Genomic DNA, 19,125 nt, shown 5'->3' on the forward strand with positions numbered 1-19,125 from the left:
TAATCGTATTTTTTTCTTGAAGAAATAACTATATGAATGAAAGACTGTAGACTGACGTGATTATAAAGGAAAATTGGTGAGTTTTGATAAATATCGACGCTTAAAAACCTTTCCAAGTAGCGTCCCGTAAGAGTTTCCGGTGTTCTAGCGTTACGGCCTCGCTGTTCCGAGCGGATGTCGTATGCTGCTAAAGACCACGGCTCGGCGGGACCTCTGAGAACTGCGCATATTGTGCTCTTTAAACGGCTAGATTATCAATACCTCATCGTGACGCATGGAGTCACTCCGTGCCAATCTCTTTGCGAGGCTTTTCTTCTTACCTTAACATAAAACGCCCGTTATTTTTTCTAGTGCACATGGATAGGATGAAAATAATTATATTATATTATGACTAGATATAATAAAGATGGGCGAATCATGGAGAAAACTGAAAAAGCCAGCGTCTCGAGTGTGCTTCCGAAGTGTTAAGATGCTGGTAAATTCTCCGAGCGGCCGCATCCGGTGGACCAGAACTCGGGAGTTAGTTGCATCACCAACTTTCACATCATATTTTAGTTTAGCCATTGCGTTTTGAGAGAATTTTAAAAAATTGCATTTTTTTCCTTGAACTCCTAATAAACTTGGTAATAATTCGTATTTAGGTTAAAAACTAAAGTGTATCATGAAATGGACTCATCAAAGGTGATTCGTGAGGATTGATGCCGTACCCAAGGCTAGGGTTCCGTGAGTGCTTCCTGAGTTTGCAGGCTATGGCATCACAGTATCGCCTACCGCTCGAGCGGAGATCTCTCCGTAGGCTACGGGAGACTTCGGCAAACTCAGCAAAATCGTGCAATTTTATAAAATACATTTTATCTTTTAAAATATTCATATGCCTAATCAAGATGTAAAAAAGGGCCAATGCTGAACTCTGCGATGACAGTTTCTCGCTCTATACAGGGTTCATTTAATTTTTTGGAGATATAATGCGGATAAATATAACACAAAAAAATTAAATATTTTAAAAATAAGATAAGTTATGAGAATCGAAGTCACTGAATACAGGTTAGTCTAGGTGAATGGGGTTGTATCCAATGCTAGCGTTCCGCGAGGGTTTGGAGTGTGCTAGATTATGGCATCGCTGTTCCGCCAAGTCTCCGAGCGGAGCTCTCGGGTAGCCTATGGTTTAAGGTAGATAAGGCCTTCGCTATGTGTCTACATAGTACACTTTTTAGAATTCTAAACCAGCTTTTATATTAATATGTCTAAACATGACTTGTAAATATATTTATTCTAAACTCTTTGCGAATTTGTTCTTTACGTCCTCACATGAAGCGTTCGTTATTTCTTCGTGGAGAAAATATTAGGATACATCTAAGAGCGAGTTATAGAGGGAATTGAACACAGGTTTGTCGCGATGAACGATGAGGTCCCTATAGTCATAGCGTCCCATAGGCTTTTCTGGAGTGTTGACGTTAGTCTCGATACCCTGCCAATGCAGCGAGCGGAGGTCTCTATTAGCCACGGTGACCTCCGATTCGGGACTTCGAAGAACTCCGCTTACACTAACGACACTTTTCAGTTTTGCACAACCAACTTTTATATTATTCATCCGTCTATCTAACCAGCAGTCCTTTTTAAACCCTTTGTGAGTGTTGTCTTTAGACATTTATTCCAGGATCCATTGATATTTTCTTTGAAATATAATTAGTAGGAAAACCGAAGCGGAATCTTAGGTGAATCAAAAACGTGAGTCGTTCTTATTAGAATCCGGGGTTCCGAAAGTCGTCTGTGGAAGGCAGGATAATTGTGTCGCAGTTTCCACGCAAAAGATATCGTACGATACCGATGGTAGAGGAATAATGTGACCTGTTCATTGTTCTTTTTTGGCATTTTAAGAAGTTCCATGCAACATTATTAACTTTTTATCACAACATTTTATGATATTGGCCCTCCAAGTCTCCAATCGGAGGTTTACGGGTATTCTTGGTGACAGTTACGGGACCTCAACTTCTTGCACATACCATACCCACTATAGAGTTCAATCGCAACTACTTGTTTCGTGAACAATTTCCGCAAGTAATTATGTGTCTTATCATTAAATAATCTTGCTAATGTCTAGGGGAAATTTTTCTACAGAAGTAATAATTTTTTCAATAAAAATAGATTATTTTTATTTTTCCAGCATATGATACTTATACCTCCAAGATTTTAAAGATCTTTGTGTCAAACTTATATTTAAAGTTTAGTAATTTTGGCTCTGATTAATCAATAGGGTGCAACTGGGTGCGGAAGACCTAGGGAACTGAAATAGACGAGATGCGACGAACGATCCAATGATTCGTTTCAGCGGATAGAGATCTCCGTCTATTTCTAGAGGAAGAATCTGTGGGTCATCTGTAGGTCATGGTAGCGAGACCTTGGATAAATGGAAAAATCATGACTACTATTTATCGATTTACTGCTAGCGTTTGGTTGCGCATTAATGATTCCATTGCATTTAATTTGCCTAATCAAGTAATTATCTTCATAATAGCCTTTATTTACGCGACTTATAAATATTTCCATAATTTTTCATAGGAGAAAAAATTGGATGAAAGAAGGATCGAAAATTTTTTAAAAATTGTTTAAATTAAAAATTTTTTAAATTGTTAAAAATAAACAAAGAGCCTGTAGTCGTTTCTGGTGTTCTGAGATAAAGGATCCAACAGCCAAGGACTCGGTCGGTCATCAGATGTCTAATCGGAGCCTAAGTGAACGAGTAAACTTTCACTACTACTGTCATGGGTTTCAAAATAAAAATAAAATAATAGACCCTATTTCTTTAAAATATCAACTATATAAACAGAAGATGAGTATAAAAATACTGTTGTACAACTTTTTGTGCAAGAAAAGGCATTTTTTATAGCAGACATTTTAAATAAGTTAGATTCTTCATTTTATTTTTTTATTGTTTAAACCCATGACAACCATTGACCAGTTTTCCAACGGTACGAGATAAAAATGAGTACATCTTCAGTCTCCTGACGACCTTCCAACCAGGAGGAACAAAACGTTGAGTTCAATATTCAGCACGCATCAGCACACCCAGAAATGGAATGTGGTAGTGCATCTAATCGCTGCGAAAGCCCTGAAACCAAAATTAGTGAACTTTCAATTGTTAATTAATTTTGGTATGAAGTTTCCCTTATTATATAATCAACTTGTAGAATTGGGAAATTATTCCACCCGCTAATGCAGTTAACTAACGAGATATTCTGATGAACTTGTCAACGATACATTGGCGAGTTTTCTCCTGTGTCCTGCGTTACGGTTACTCCCAAAAAGTCCTCTATAGTGATTTGGAGACCCATATGAAAAGTCATTACTGCAATAGTCTTCGTGAGAGTATTTCGCAGCTAAATAACTAACTCATAGATTCATGAGGTTTTATCGCTGGCCTTTGCGAGTCTTAAAATGAAGTACGTAAGAAAATAGAGGGTAGCTGTAACATGGAATGAAAGAAGTGAACCATCAGTCCCATTATAGGCGTCTCGAAGGTTCTCTGCCCCCCTCGAAACCACCGGAGTGATTTTAATACATGATATAATCATGTAATGACTGATGAGAACCAAACAAAATGCAGCCATTTAAAAGTCAATTTAAGACTAACACATGCATTGCCCTAACTAACGATTTATCTCCCCACATATCCTGTTTTCCGCTACGAACTACTCCATTTTTTTCTCTTTTTGGCGTCACATAAAAATGGTTTTATTAAAGCGATGAAAAATAGATTGTGAAAAAAATTTTGGCAAAAGGTAACTTCTACCTAAATCCAGGGAATGATATAAAAAAGAGTGGTAAGTACTAATGATGAGCGATACATCGCTAACTGTGATTGAATCACCGTTACTGAAAAGTAGCTATCACTGTTGGCGATTTGATACTCGAAGTCACTGTGATTAGATCACTGGATTCGGCGATGATAGCACAGGCTGCTACCAAATGTTTAGCAATATATCGCGACGTGTGATTGAAGAGAAGTAGCCGATCACTGCCGGTGACTAAAACACTGAATACTCGAAATCACTGCGACTGTGAATACGAAGAAGATAGCTTCGGCTGCTGCCACTGCTACCAACAGTATAGTAAACGATGTCTTATTCATCTTTTATGATGAATAAGACATTCTTTACGAAATATACAGCTAACGGTTCGAATCATGATGGTTTGAATATAAAATATATTTTTAAAAATTTCCGACGGTATTTTAATGAATTATCAATTCCTTTACCATATCAAATTTACTTAATGATCGTGATATAAACTCAGAGTCAGGAGTATCCCGTCAATAAAAAATTATTTTGCCTAATTTGCTTAATTTTCCAATTAGTTTATTCGTTTCTTTTGTGGAGAGCTGATTCATTGGAATTGGACAAAATAGCAGGAATAGCAGCGACACAAATCACCGCTTACTTTTAAGAGTGATTCTCGTCCATGATCATAATCACAGTTAAGAATCACCGTTACTGATGAGTAGCAGTCACAGGCAACGAAGTGATTGGAAAATCACAGTTCCGCTCATCGCTACCAAGTACAGATCACGGTTTTGATACATAGAAACGTAATCAAGGACCTTCAAGAGGGTGAAATTAAAACCACGAGAATAAATAGCCAAGTTGTAATTTCTCCAGCTCCTGCTATGAAGGATTTTTACCTAGTCTTGCCGGCTACCGTTGATTATAAAAATTGAAAAAATATATACCTATGAAAATTGTTCTGAAATAATGCATTCAATGATAAGAAAACCATAAATGATGATGGGAAGTATATTATAGGGTAACATGAGCATGGTTCCTGAGTCTTTACAGAGCGTACACCTTACTACGCATCGTCGGAGATAGAAGGAAAACCTTAGCAAAATGTGCACTTCAAATTTTTTTTTTTATAATAATAATAATATATAATTTATTCCATTTACAATCAAATATTACATTTTAGAACATACTTAAATATTTTGGAATATATAGGTACCCCTTTTAGTAGTTTTGGGGCTACCATCATAAACTTTTTACATAGGTCTGGTGCTAGCACACATGAGAAGTAAAATTTCTTTGTATTCAGTTATTTGTTCTATTGCCGATTGCATTCATTATTACAAAACGTATTTCAAATATTTGGACAAGGATAACTATTTTTCTTATTTTTCTTATATAAACGCATAATTACATACATAGAATATACATTATACCTTTTATTGTAAACTTTTTAACCCACCTTTCTTAGTAGAAACTCTACTTCCTCACACATCATAAGCCATTTTTTAACTGCGGATTTAAATCCCCATCTTTTTTCCGAGTTTGCTACATTACTCGGCAACATGCTAAACAATTTAGGCCCTAAGTAATTGTATGACTGTCGATAAATTTCGGTCGTCGGCCTAGGTATATGGAAGTTTCTCCAAGCTCTAATGTCATAGTTTTGTGGTCGGGCCTTTTCACCACTACGGTTATAGAATATTCTAAGGACTTTATAAATGAATAAATGCCTTAGTGGGAGGACATCTAATTTTTTGAATAGAGGAAATGAGTGGCTTTTCCTATACGATCGTGTTATAACCCTGATAACCCTTTTTTGCGCCACTATCAATGGTTTAATGTTGATAAAATATGCTCCACCCCAGCAGGCTATTCCGTATTGCAATCTTGAATTAACGAGAGCATAATATACCATTTTTAACACTGATTCAGGGCATATGTATCTGAGGAAGTAGAATTTTCTTACAATAGTAATCATTTCTGATTTTAATTTATTTATGTGAGACTTCCATTTACAATTTTGGTCAAAATATATACCTAAATATTTTATGTGACTAACCTGTTCGATCAAAATACATTTATCACAGGAAGTAACATTATCTTTTATACAATTTGCACATTGATAGTATAGTTTACTTTTGTTTGAGGTAGATTTACTCATGCTAAACATAATATATTTCGTTTTTTCACTTAACAACATATAATTAGACGAAAACCACATATTGAGTGTTAATAGATCACTTTGTATGTGTTCATATAGATCATCAACACTATTAACAGAGTAACTTAGTGCAGTGTCATCTGCGAATGACGTTAATTGACCTTTAAACCTGCCAGCACATAAATTGTTTACATATATTAAAAACAGTATGGGTCCCAACACAGAACCCTGTGGGACACCACAGGTGAGTCGAATCTTTTCACTGTAGCAATTTTTGAGACGCACACATTGATCTCGATCACAAAGATAACTTTGAAACCAATCATATGCGGTTCCACGTATACCCGCTTCCCATAATCGATTCATTAGTATGTTATGATTAATGGAGTCGAAGGCTTTGGTAATGTCTACAAATAAGCCAGCAACTCTACAGTTCTTATTCAGTCCGTCGTTCAGCTCTGAACAGAATTTTAATAATGCATCCTCTGTACTCTTACCACTCATAAATCCAAATTGGTTTTTATTGAAAAAACTATGCTGATTTAGAAATTTAAGAAGTCTGACTTTAACAACTTTTTCTATTATTTTAGCAAATACAGATAATAGGGATATTGGTCTGTAATTATTTACGTTCATTTTATCACCTTTTTTAAAAATTGGTATCACTATTACAGTTTTTAATTGTTTAGGAAATATTCCAGTATACATACTTAGATTAGCAATATGGGCAAGGACCTCCGAAATATTTGCATTTACTTCTTTTATAACTTGTGTGGAAATATTATCAACACCTTTAGATTTTTTAGACTTTAATTCCTTAATAATGCTGCTAATTTCTTTCGCATCAGTAGGAACAAAAAATAGTGAGTCAATTGAATTGGAGGTTGGGAATATTTCTTTGTATTTATTCGTATTACTTTCAAAATAATTGTTCTGGGTCAATTCTTGAATTACTTTACCATAATGTGAACTAAATTCGTTTACAATGTCCTGGCACTTAGTGACAACGATACCATTACTAGTTCTAATTTTTACACAATTCTCATTTCCTTGCTTTCCTCCCGTGAGTGAATCTAAAATGCGCCATTGAGCAGCGGTATTATTGACATTACTATCAAATAGGTCTCTATAATACTTTTCTTTGCGCTTTTTAATATCATATTCTAATCTTTGCGTGTACGATGCGTAGTACCTATTTAGCTTTTCATTTTCAGGGTGTTTCCTCATTTTTTTATACAGAAAATTTCGCCTAGAAATTCTCCCGCACAAAGCGTAAGTCATCCATGGCCTCTTCATTCCTCCCGATCTGTTACTGTCTGACACGTATTCAGCTTTTTCAATGCAGCATTTCAATTTATTTATAAATATTTCATAGGCTTCATTGACATTTTGTTGTGAATAAACATCATTCCAGTCACATCTTAGCAAACTATTATTTAGATGGTTAAAGTTTATCCGGCAATGGCTTCGATAAACTCGTTCGTATATATTAATGGGTACATTAATGTTTAAAGAACATGATACAGCATGATGGTCTGTTAAACCCCAATCGTCCGCTCTTCCCTCATACTTATAGTTATCTCTACTTCTGCAAAAAATGTGATCTATACATGTACTACCCGTTTTGCTAATTCTAGTTGGTACTCGAATGAGCTGGTCCAGTCCATGACTAGCCATAAGGGTTTGATATTCAAAGGAAATATCGTTGGGTTGTAATATACATAAATTAATATCACCAATTACAATTAAATTCCTCTCACTAGAGATGGTTAATACATTCTCCAATTCACTCAAAAAATGTTCAACAGGATTAAAATTAAGTCTATATACACCAATAATGCTTATCCAAGAAGAATCATTTATCCCTACTGATATTTTAACCATATCAGCAGTTTTTAATTCACCCAGATCAATAGAAGAACACTCATAAGTATCTGCTACATATGCAATAACTCCTCCAGCCCTATAGTTATTGTTACACACATCAAAACTCCGATAGCCAGTTATTTGATACATAGATACTTCAGTGTCATTGACCCAAATTTCTGTCAAAACAATTACAGCGGGTTTTATATCGAGATTAATTAGTTGAAATACAAATTTATCAAAATTAGCTCTTAGACTTCTTATATTTTGATGCAAGACAAGGAACCTGCCACCATTAAATTCACTATCATTAACAGTACTCTGCATTTTGTTAGTAAAGATAGGTTGAAGACATGCATAACTCACTCACAGAATGCTTACAGTTTCTCCAGGTCATCAGAGGATTTCAGAGTGATTACTTGATCATTCTCCTTCTTCCTCATGAGTATTGTCCCATGCCTTAGCCATAAATATTTGTATCCCTTTTCTTTCTTCGCAAGACGCGCAGCAGCGAAGAGTCTCCTCCGACCTGGACTCAGGCTCTCGTTTATGTACACCGGAGTATCGGTCGCCAAGCCCAGGTGCCGTGTGGAGAAGGTCCTTTTCACTCGTCTCTTTTGAAGAATTTCTTCTTTTGTATACCTACGGACGAATTTGACTATGATACCTCTCGTTCCGCCTTCGTGTCCCTTCTTTCCCAATCGGTGGCATGTGTTCACCATATCGTCGGTTATTTTAACACCAAGGGCGTCCCCCACACTTTTCACGATTTCTAAGGTATTTTCATTTGGTTGCTGGGGAATGCCGTGTATTTCAAGGTCATTAACGCGAGAATATTGCTCTTGGTCGTCTAACCTCTTTTCTAATTCACTCACTCGAGATTTTAAGCCAACATTTTCTTGCCTAAGTAAGTCTATTGTCGCTAAATATTCAGCAATCTGCGTTGAGTTTTCTTGAAGCACTTTAGTATTTTCATCTAATCTATTGTGCACAAACTCAATAGCCTTGTTCAAGTCCAATTCCATGCGTTTCCTGTCCTCTTTAGCTTCTTCTAGAAGGTTTATAATATGAGAGATACTAGCAGTGTCCGTATCCGCCAGTGGAACTACTGACATGCTCTTACGTTTTTCCGCAGCACAGGTAGGACAACGCCAACTTTGCTTTTCAGCGCCAATATACTCGATATCCTCTTTGGACAAGTGAACACAAGTAGCGTGACACTGAGTTTGACATTCACTGCAGGTAATCCTTAGCTGGCGCTTAAGAACATTCACATTACATACACTGCAATTAGCCATTTTAAACTGCGGTTTCCACTTAATATTAGTAACTCGAGCTTCTAAATTGAGTAGGAAGTTATCCTCGTAATTGAATGCACTTATACTCTGGACGCAACTGAACACATCACTAAGGCACCTGCCTGTCTCGAGCGAAGCACCAGCCCACGTCTGTCTCGCGTGGAAGCTCAACCATGACTGACATGACTGAAATTAGGTCCACGTTGAGCGTCTCGCTGGTATAAAGCTACATGTCCGTGCTTGAAAATTTCCCGCCATTCTACCTGTCTATTGATGACGTGTTTTCGTGAATTTCTTTACTCTATTTACCACTACCACCGCTATTTGCATCGTTTCTATTGTTCCAGTTTTCAAACGAGTGGTCCGTGAAGTTTTCAAACTACTGACTCAGACTATCAAATAGTAGCAGTGAACCACGGGTAAAGAATTAGCTTGAGCATGAGAGGATTACTCAGCTACTTAATAGATTACCAACTAACAATTTCTTATCAAACTTTATTCTAAGGTCAAGATGAAGTGATAACTAGAAATTCAATTATTTTTTGGTGTTCAACGTGAAAGCTAAAAAACATTTTAAAAATGCAAGAAAACCACGGCGTTCTGAGGAGAAAGGAAACTGCAATAGCTGACTGACCACGATCGCAGATATGCCCACTGTCAAAGTTTTGGGAGTCACTATCTCAGTGCAGGTTTATGGTGCATTAGGAGAAAATGACCAAAAATAGATTTTCCCTTATTATCACGCATATTTAAAAAAAAGGGCATCTATATTTTTATAGTTAAATATCAATTTCTATGGCGGATAGGGAAGAAACAGAAAATGAACCCGTGAAAATCAGTCTATTCAAACACAATTTTCAAGACACGAAAAAAGGAAATCCAAAGCTTTTGTACGGTAGTCGGTAGAAGACAATTAAAAGGGAGAAATTTCAAATTTTCCTGAATATGACATTTCCTCGGTTTATTTGAGGGTTTTTCATAACCTTGGCAACCGACTTTTTCTTCCCCTGACCATAAATTCCTTTTTTGCACGTAATTTACACGCGTGTTATGATTTTTCAAGGACAACGAGACACTAGGTCTCTGTGACTTCTAGAGCATGCTATAATCTTGCTTCTGCTGTGTCGTAACATACGAGGAAAACTTCAAAGGGATTTACGCGACTTTCACGAGCTGATGCAAGCAATGACGCAGTTTTTCATGGTAGCTGAGTAAATGCATTTATGAATGTCCTCTACATTATGTGACATCATCATCTTCAATTCAAGGATGTGGAAACACAAAAAATAGCAAAACATCCCTGCGTAAAATAAAAACGCTTGGTATAATTGAGGACAATCACACGTTCATCTCATTCTGAAAATACTGAGTACGCGATATAATGAGAGGAATTTTTTCAACCAACCTACGGTAAAATCCATAGTAAAAAGCGTAAGGGTCTACGTTGCATATAAATATTTATCCAGGGTATTCTGGCCTCTGTGAGTATGGCCTCTTCGAATACTGTGGAAATGATTTTGAATATATTATTCACTATATATGCTTTTTCTCCAATGAATTACATGTATATCAATATTATCTTATGACATAGATATGACCTTAGAAATCATGATATAACTCCTTTCAAAATTAAGAAAAGTAAATAATTTTTTCTAATAAGTTAACTTTATAGTTTTCTTCAAATTTGATTCGCTGCATATAGGGGCCTACGATGTAAGAAACGTAAGTTAGTAGGCGACTACTTTTTACCTTACAAAAATCCAAATTTACTTGTCCTTAAGCTTGTTACACCGTCATTACTACATTTCTTCCCAATTACTGTAAATTTGGCTAAACCCCTAAAAGAGAAAATAAAATATTATGAAGATTTTGGTATAGAGGAGTCAAATCAACATAATGAACGCTCAGGCGACAATTGCGAGGAGAAGATAAATTTAAAAAATACACGTTTTAAACGGATATTTTAGGAAGTTTTTCATAGCCTTTGCTATAATTTGTATGTTTAACCTATATTAACAAATGAATTCAGCGTCTCTTTTTTTAATAGAGTACACTTTTAAACAATGCATTGCGCAATATTAATTATTATGCTGCTATTTACAACACCGCGCTCCCGGCCTTATTAAGATTAGCATGGGAAACGAATCTCCATAAGAATCCATACTATCAACTGAATGTGGAACGTACAATATCAATATTTTCCCGACTGGAAATTAGGGTAATTTCGTAGCAGTTTTTGGTTTTCCCCATTAAATTGTCGATGAACCTGTTTTCGGTCGAAGTTACGAAGATGCTTGATGCATGATGTACTTAAATAAATTAGAAGAGAATTGAGCGGAATATTATTTTTTTAGAATTATTTTATCATGTATTCATTAAAAATACCTAGTTTAGATTGTCAGTTTGAGTGGTTTAAAAATTCATTATATGACAATGTTTCGAAAGGGGTTAGCCGGTTAAGATGGTGATAAGTGCCCCCAGATGTTTTGGATAGTAAAAAAATACACTTTAAGTGCACCAAAAATTATGTTTCCCCAAATTTTCAGGCCCTACCAATGGAAATTAACCCCGAAAAAAATTGAAACACGATTTTTCGTTATTTAACCATATCTCCAGTTTTTAAATTGTAAAATCTTTTCTTAGCTTTAAAATTTATTTACTATTACGTTCTACCATCCTGATTTTTTTTCAAAATTTTTTAACCGAAAACAAAACTTTTTCATAAGTTTGAAATTTTCAAATTTAATTTAAAATTTTTATGTATAATAGACACGCCGAAAAAATATATGGTGTTACCCCTACATCAAAGTATAACCTTAATTTTTTCAGATTTTTAAAATTGGTGGAACACTATCAAAAACACGAATAACTGCTTTGCGCCATTTGCATATCAGTATTGTATGAGGATATTTGATTTGACTGTTTGGAGCAATGATTGTTGATCAGTTTGTAATATTATTGATTAAGGATAAAGATTTACATAAACAATGCATATCACACACACAATGCGAATCGTAATTATTGGTTATAACCATACTGTTAGGCTTTAAGCTCGTCTTCAAGCTTCGAGAAATACAACCTATGCCGAAAATTGGTTTTTTCATATTTTTTTCGGGGTTGATTTCCATTTTTAATGCCTTAAAATTTGGGGAAACACATATTTTTTTATACACTTTATGGGTATATATTTTATTTTCCAAAACATCTGGGGGCACTTTTCACGATCTTAACCGGCTAGAGCCTTTAATGAATTCATATGAAGTAACAATAATTATGTATTTGAAGGCCATTATCCCTCTTAAAATTGTACTGATTTTGTTAAATAAGCTATGGTATGTAAATGCTCTATCTTCATAAGATTATTTTCTTGTAGTCCTGAAGTTGGAACTCATTTAATTAGGAAATGTTGGCAAGTAATTATTATTTTACTCTTTTTTCGGCTCACTGAGCCAAAAGATGGCTCAGTGAGCCAAAACGCGCTGTGCGCATTATAAAATCTCGTGGAAAAGTGCTACGATCTTTTATTTAGTTAAATGTGTCTAACTTCCACCAATTGAAGCCTGAAGCTGCTGAACTTATTATTTTAATCACCCAAAATGACGACCTAAACCCAGTATACCTAATTGGATATCAAAATCAAGAGTACTAGAAGGAAATTACTATATTTTCTAATGATAAGTACGTAATCTTCTGCCTCGTACAAGTGTTATTTCGGTTTAGTTTGCGATATTTTCTATGAAGTAATCGATATTAAACTTTTTTCGCCACGCGACGTGGGACCGAGGCGGCATTTTCACCTGAATAACGATCCCTCCGCGTAGACCTAATAGCGCTTGGGATATCCAGGCGGGAAGCAGACATTTCTGCCCCCCACCCCCGCGGCCACGTTTATGGAATCCACGGGTGGAGCTCCATCTCGCGAGAGCGGTAACGATGGTTCCGGCCCTTCCTCCTAGGAGTCTCTTCCCTCGTTCGTTTCAATCTTTATGGCTTAATCCGCCACCGTGGACGAAAATAAAAAAAAAACGATTCCCCACTCGCTCCATTGCAGCTTCCTTCTCTCTCATACCGTTGAGTAGTTTACGCGCTGAGAAGCCTCCGGCCACCGTGTGTGCAACTCGTCGACTTAAAATGCATCTCATCTCTCGTCTAATTTTATCCGAGCACCATCACGTCTTTAAAGCACTTAGGCGTGAAATTTCGAAGCATTCAAAGGAAGTTAATTATGCATAGTTCCCATGACCATTTTGCGTTCGTTTTCGGAATGAAAATGATAATTTGATTCAAAAGAGAAGGATACTGAAAAATCCTATCTTTATTTTATTGTCAAACTAGAACATAGATAAAATACCTATCATGCTTTCTAAGTCCCCTAAGTTAACGTTGATGTAATTACGTAATGGTGTGAAATTGTGAAACCCAGATAAATTCTTGGGAGGAAAAGCATATTATGAGAATGATGTGTTCATAATCATTTCCACAGTATTCGAAGAGGCCATACTCGCAAAGACATGAATACCTGAAGTAATATTAACGTTCAACGTACCCTTACGCTTGTACTATCGATTTCACCGTAGATTGGATGAAAAAGTACCAGTTAACGAATACGTTTCGTCATATTAACGCCCACAATAGAGCCTGGCTGTGAATGATACTGCGCTGAAATTATTTCTATTTAATGTTTAACTTTCAATATATTAAGTAAATTATCTCAAAAAATACCATATTATGATATTTCTAGCTCTTAGATGCTTCACTGTTATGTGATAAAATGCGTGGAGGTCTGATTCATGCTATACAAGTGTTGTCATTCATGATGACAAACGTTGTTATTCATTTTATATTGGAGCTGAAAAGAGCATATTACCTACACACAGGAAAACACTTTTCCCACGTGAATCGCTAACTGCAGAAAGGCATCATGTTTATTCTGGACGAATTTGCTTTTTTTTCTTTAACTTGTTGCAAGTGCAATACTCAATGTTTCCCACTAGAAGGAAACGTGTTATTCTAATGCCACCGAGCAGACATGTTTCTTTTTAGCAGGAAACGTAAAGTCTTGCACCTGGCAACACTTAAAGGAAAAAAATGAAAAATCGTCCAACTTGGAGTTCTGCAGTTAGCGATTCATACGTAGCTTTAGAATTTTAGAGAAACAGATCTGTCTTTTATCATAAAATTCTGATGTACTTTCTTTGCTTCCACTACAAGATTAGCTGAAAGACTATTGGAGATCAAACGGAAGAATCCATGCTCAAGTCACGAGCATTGGTGAATGTCCTTGCAGTCCACTTGAAAGAGCTGTGTATGAAATGGAATTCTTGAGGGTGGACGTATGTGACCCAGAAAAAGCTTAATTATACCATCCGGTTGTTTTGAAACCCGGCATAAAAAAGTATAACTTTATATAAAATCTAATTAATATGAATACGTTCATTTGAACTACTAAAATTTCATCGCTAAAGAAATATTTTTTATATCGAGTTATGTTAAATATCAGTGTTAGCGGAAAGAATGGCGAAGATGTAAAGGAAGAAAAAAGGGTCTACAGGCAGTCAATGTGATCAATTCATCTAAATTATGCCTCTAATAATATTTGGAACTACTTGTTTTGTATTAGTTGAAAAAGTAAATTCAAATGAAAGTACTAGCATTATAGGTAGCAGTTTCGAATTTCTCAGAATAGATGCCGATGAGAAATTATTTGAGAAAATCACATTGTAAATTAAATTTTTTATTCGAACTTATGGTATCGCGCACTCAGTTTTTTCGGAATGAGATGAACGTGTGATACTCCTAAAATAGACCAAGTGTCTTTATTTTACGCAGGAATCTTTCACTTTTTTTGTGTTTCCACATCCTTGAATTGAAGATGATGATGTCATATGATGCAGAGGAGATTGAGCATATACTCAGCTGACATGAGAAACTGCGTTAATGCTTGCATCAGCAATTTAATGTCGCGCAAACCCATTTGATGTTTTCCTCGAATGTTACGACACAGCAGAGGCAATATTATAGTATGCTCTAGAAGTCACAGAGACCCAGTGTCTCGTTGTCCTTGACAATTCATAACACGCGTGTCAAATGCGCGCGCAAAAGGAATTAATGGTAGGGCAGGAAAACGACTGTTGCCAAGGTTACTTTCTCAGAATAGATGCCGATGAGAAATTATTTGAGAAAATCACATTGTAAATAAAAATTTTTATTCGAACTTATGGTATCGCGCACTCAGTTTCTTCGGAATGAGATGAACGTGTGATACTCCTAAAATAGACCAAGCGTCTTTATTTTACGCAGGAATCTTTCACTTTTTTTGTGTTTCCACATCCTTGAATTGAAGATGATGATGTCATATGATGCAGAGGAGATTGAGCATATACTCAGCTGACATGAGAAACTGCGTTAATGCTTGCATCAGCAATTTAATGTCGCGCAAACCCATTTGATGTTTTCCTCGAATGTTACGACACAGCAGAGGCAATATTATAGTATGCTCTAGAAGTCACAGAGACCCAGTGTCTCGTTGTCCTTGACAATTCATAACACGCGTGTCAAATGCGCGCGCAAAAGGAATTAAGGGTAGGGCAGGAAAACGACTGTTGCCAAGGTTATGTAAAACCAAATTAGCGCCAAACCAATTCTTACCAAAGAAAGAATATAGACCAACCAATTCGTAACATAGAAAGAAATTGTTTTTCGTACTTTTTTTCGCATAGCAAGCAAAGGAAGTTGCCATCCGTTTATGATTCCTTGTGCCTTCCGACCATCGATTGTTTTGCTTTATAGTTTTCTATCTTTTCATGCAAATGATTTTTCGTTAGAACATTACATTTTCGTTAATTTAGATGCAAAAGCTGATCTAATGCACAGTTTGACTCTGTTCTACTAAATTCTTCACATTTTAAATTTTTCATGTGATTACATGCAAAATGTGAACTCCCTCGCTAGAATTAGTGCATGCCGACCAGAAAAGTCACTTAATTAAAGTAAAAGACTAATACATGATCACCACGGATAACTCCGGAAGTCTGCCTTAAATACCATTGTGATTGAATTTACGAAGATCGAATTCTCCAAATTTTCCGTTTTCATGCAAATCTTCCATTGCCTTGCCAACACGTGATTGCAGGTATTTTTGTGCTTTGTTCGATAATCCCTATCCAATAAGTTTAACTCATTGAATTTCCTAGATTTATGTTGAAATAATCTTTCTTTGTTCCTGTGTTCTAGAACCGTAACTTTGAAATTGATTTTAGTGCCCACTACTGCTTTAGTAATTCGACCCAACCCTGCATCGGCTCTTGCATTTGTCAATGGACTTACAGCATTGACTCTTTAGAGGCCTCCATCCTCAAACTATGACATGGAGCAACCCCGGAGAAATTGACTTCAATACTCCTGCCCATTCAAATGTGAATCATAAAATACCACTTTCCACATCTCACCCGTATCGCAAAATATTATTCAAAAGAATCAATTTTTCTTCGCAGGAAAAGTGTTCAAAGTTGTTATTTCTTCGAGTAGTCTGAGTAGCTAAAAAGGTATTACACCAAGGTTAATTAAATTACCAAAAATAAAAGCAGCTTGACCATTACCTCATTGGGAAAGAAATATTTATCATATATCCAATGAATATAAAAAGTAGTTTATACACTCGTTTTTTGTTTTAATCAATTATGAGGATGTGCCTCTGGTACATTTTATTCCGATAATATTACTTTAAACCTAATATTATTTTATACCTATATTATATTATAAGCATGATGCGCTAAACCCATTATATTAGTGTCATTAGTGTTTCAAAGTCAACCACACAAAGATTTCATGAATTTGTAAGCGTCCCAATACCTTCAAAGAATTTGATAACATCTTATCTCTGAAAATGATAGTAAGCTATTACGTCGCTGTTGATGGTATAACCTCGTAATATTCAGATGTTTGTCGCTCTTTTGTTACCTTAATTTCAGGTACATAGCTGAATCTAACATATTTGATCCGATTCGTGTTTGATAGGAAAAATATCAGACTCACACCAGGTATCGACCAAAATTCCAACACGTGTCTCTGTTATTGACCCCAATCCATGAATATCTCTCACGTCCTGATATCTTTATCTCAGAACGCTTTTCCTGCGAAGAAAATTGATTCTTTTGAATGCTATTTTGCAATACGGGTGAGATGTGGAAAATGTTATTTTATGATTCAAATTTCAATGGGCAGGCGTTTTTAAGTCAATTTCTCTGGGGTTGCCCTATGTTACAGTTTGAGTATAAAAGCCTGTAATGAGTCAATGTTGTTAATGTGCATTGACAAATTCGAGAGCCGATACAGGGTTGGGTCGAATTACTAAGTTGGTGGTTGGTACTAAAATCAGTTTCAAAGTGACGTTTCTAGAACACAGGAAAAAAGAAAGATTATTTCAGCATAAATCTAGGAAAATCAATGGGTTAAACTTATTGGATAGCGATTAATGAACCAAAGCACAAAAATATATATAATTACTTGTTGGTAAGGTAATAGAAGATTTGCATGAAAACGGAATATTTGGAGAATTCGGTCATCGTAAATTCAATTCACAATGGTATATAAATCAAACTTCCAAATTTATCCGCGAATAGCATTTTTACATCTATTACCTACTCGCACAATTTTATGGTCAGGATGAATTAATCGACTTTTCTGGTCGGCATGCACTAATTCTAGCGAGAGAGTTCACATTTTGTATGGAACTACATGAAACATTAATGGAAACATTTAAAATTTGAAGAATTTAGTAGAACAGAGTCAAACCGTGTGAGAATGTAATGCTCCGACGAAAAATCATTTCTATGAAAAGGTACAAAACGGAGAAGCAAAACAATTGATGATCAGAAGCCTCAAGGGTTCACAAAGGAATGGCACCTTCCTTTGTTCGCTATGCGAAAAAAGTATGAAAAACATTTTCTTTCTCTGACTCGAATGTAAAGAAATATGTTGAATAGATGAGTTTTAAAACTTCTAAACTGAGCATAATTAAAGGTTCCACAATAGTATCAAACAAAGCTGAATAAAATAACTAATAGAAAAATCCCAGAATTTTGCTCGTAATCTTAGGTATTTGGTGCAGTAACTAGTAGTTGTTAAGTAGTAGTTTCAAGAGCGCCAAATTAAACAGAAAAAACATGCCACAAAAGTGGGATGAAAACTTAACTTTCACTGCTATTCTCTGGCGAAATCACCCACTACGCCACCAAAACTCTTTACGCCAGGGCACAGGAAAACTTTGCCAGAACTTTCTTCTCAGCACCACATTCTTAGGACCCAATCCGCTCCCCTAATAAGAATAAAACCCTCCCATTCCGGCTATAACATCAAACTTTAGCTCTTCATTTACAGTTAAAAGGTCTGCCTCTCCGGCGAGGATTGTTGCACTTGGAACCACATAACACTGTGGCCCCACCCTTGAGACTTCGCTAATAACGCGAACGCAGCCTGTTGCTTCCTCGTTCGCCCGCGCCCCCAAAACAACCCGTGGGCCTCCACTCTCGCTCTGGAAAGGGGCCAAAGTGTGACAGCCTCCCGCTTACGACGGGAGCATCCCTGATCCCCCAACCCGGTCGTTCTTCGCGCTCATTCCAGGGAGAGAGCCCGGGGTGGTGCGAGGCGGGGGGCCCGGGAGGTGGGGCCGTCCCTTCCGGGTTCGTCGGCTGCGCGTCTCCCCTCTTCGAGTGTCAGGGAGCACGTAGCCGTCTCTGGGCCTCTCCGCGGTATCATTCAGCACCCGGGATGCGTGCATATTTATGGTGATGGCTTAAAAAAATGGGCGAATGAATGTGTGTATCCCTTTAGGCTGACGGCTTCTATCAAGGACACTGAAAAGATGGCAAACGTTTGATGCCGCCAAAATAAAATTGTGATCTGTATCCTATTCCTTAATTCATGTCACATAATTAGAATAAGTTCATAAAATAATTGGTATTTATTCCAACGAAGGTAGTTTCCTTGACAATACCACTACAGTTCATGAAATGGCGTACCG

General features: G+C 36.4%; 2 protein-coding genes across 2 annotated transcripts in view; one reads left to right on the forward strand and one right to left on the reverse strand.

Annotated features, from left to right (window-relative positions):
- LOC124159418 (tectonic-1-like) overlaps positions 1–19,125 on the reverse strand; it is a 719,378-nt gene that overhangs the window by 274,931 nt on the left and 425,322 nt on the right. The gene's annotated exons all lie outside the window — the stretch shown is intronic.
- LOC124159419 (slit homolog 3 protein) overlaps positions 1–19,125 on the forward strand; it is a 431,795-nt gene that overhangs the window by 506 nt on the left and 412,164 nt on the right. The window lies entirely within an intron of this gene.

Source organism: Ischnura elegans, chromosome 5 (assembly GCF_921293095.1).
Source record: "Ischnura elegans chromosome 5, ioIscEleg1.1, whole genome shotgun sequence".
NCBI classification, from domain to species: Eukaryota; Metazoa; Arthropoda; class Insecta; order Odonata; family Coenagrionidae; genus Ischnura; species Ischnura elegans.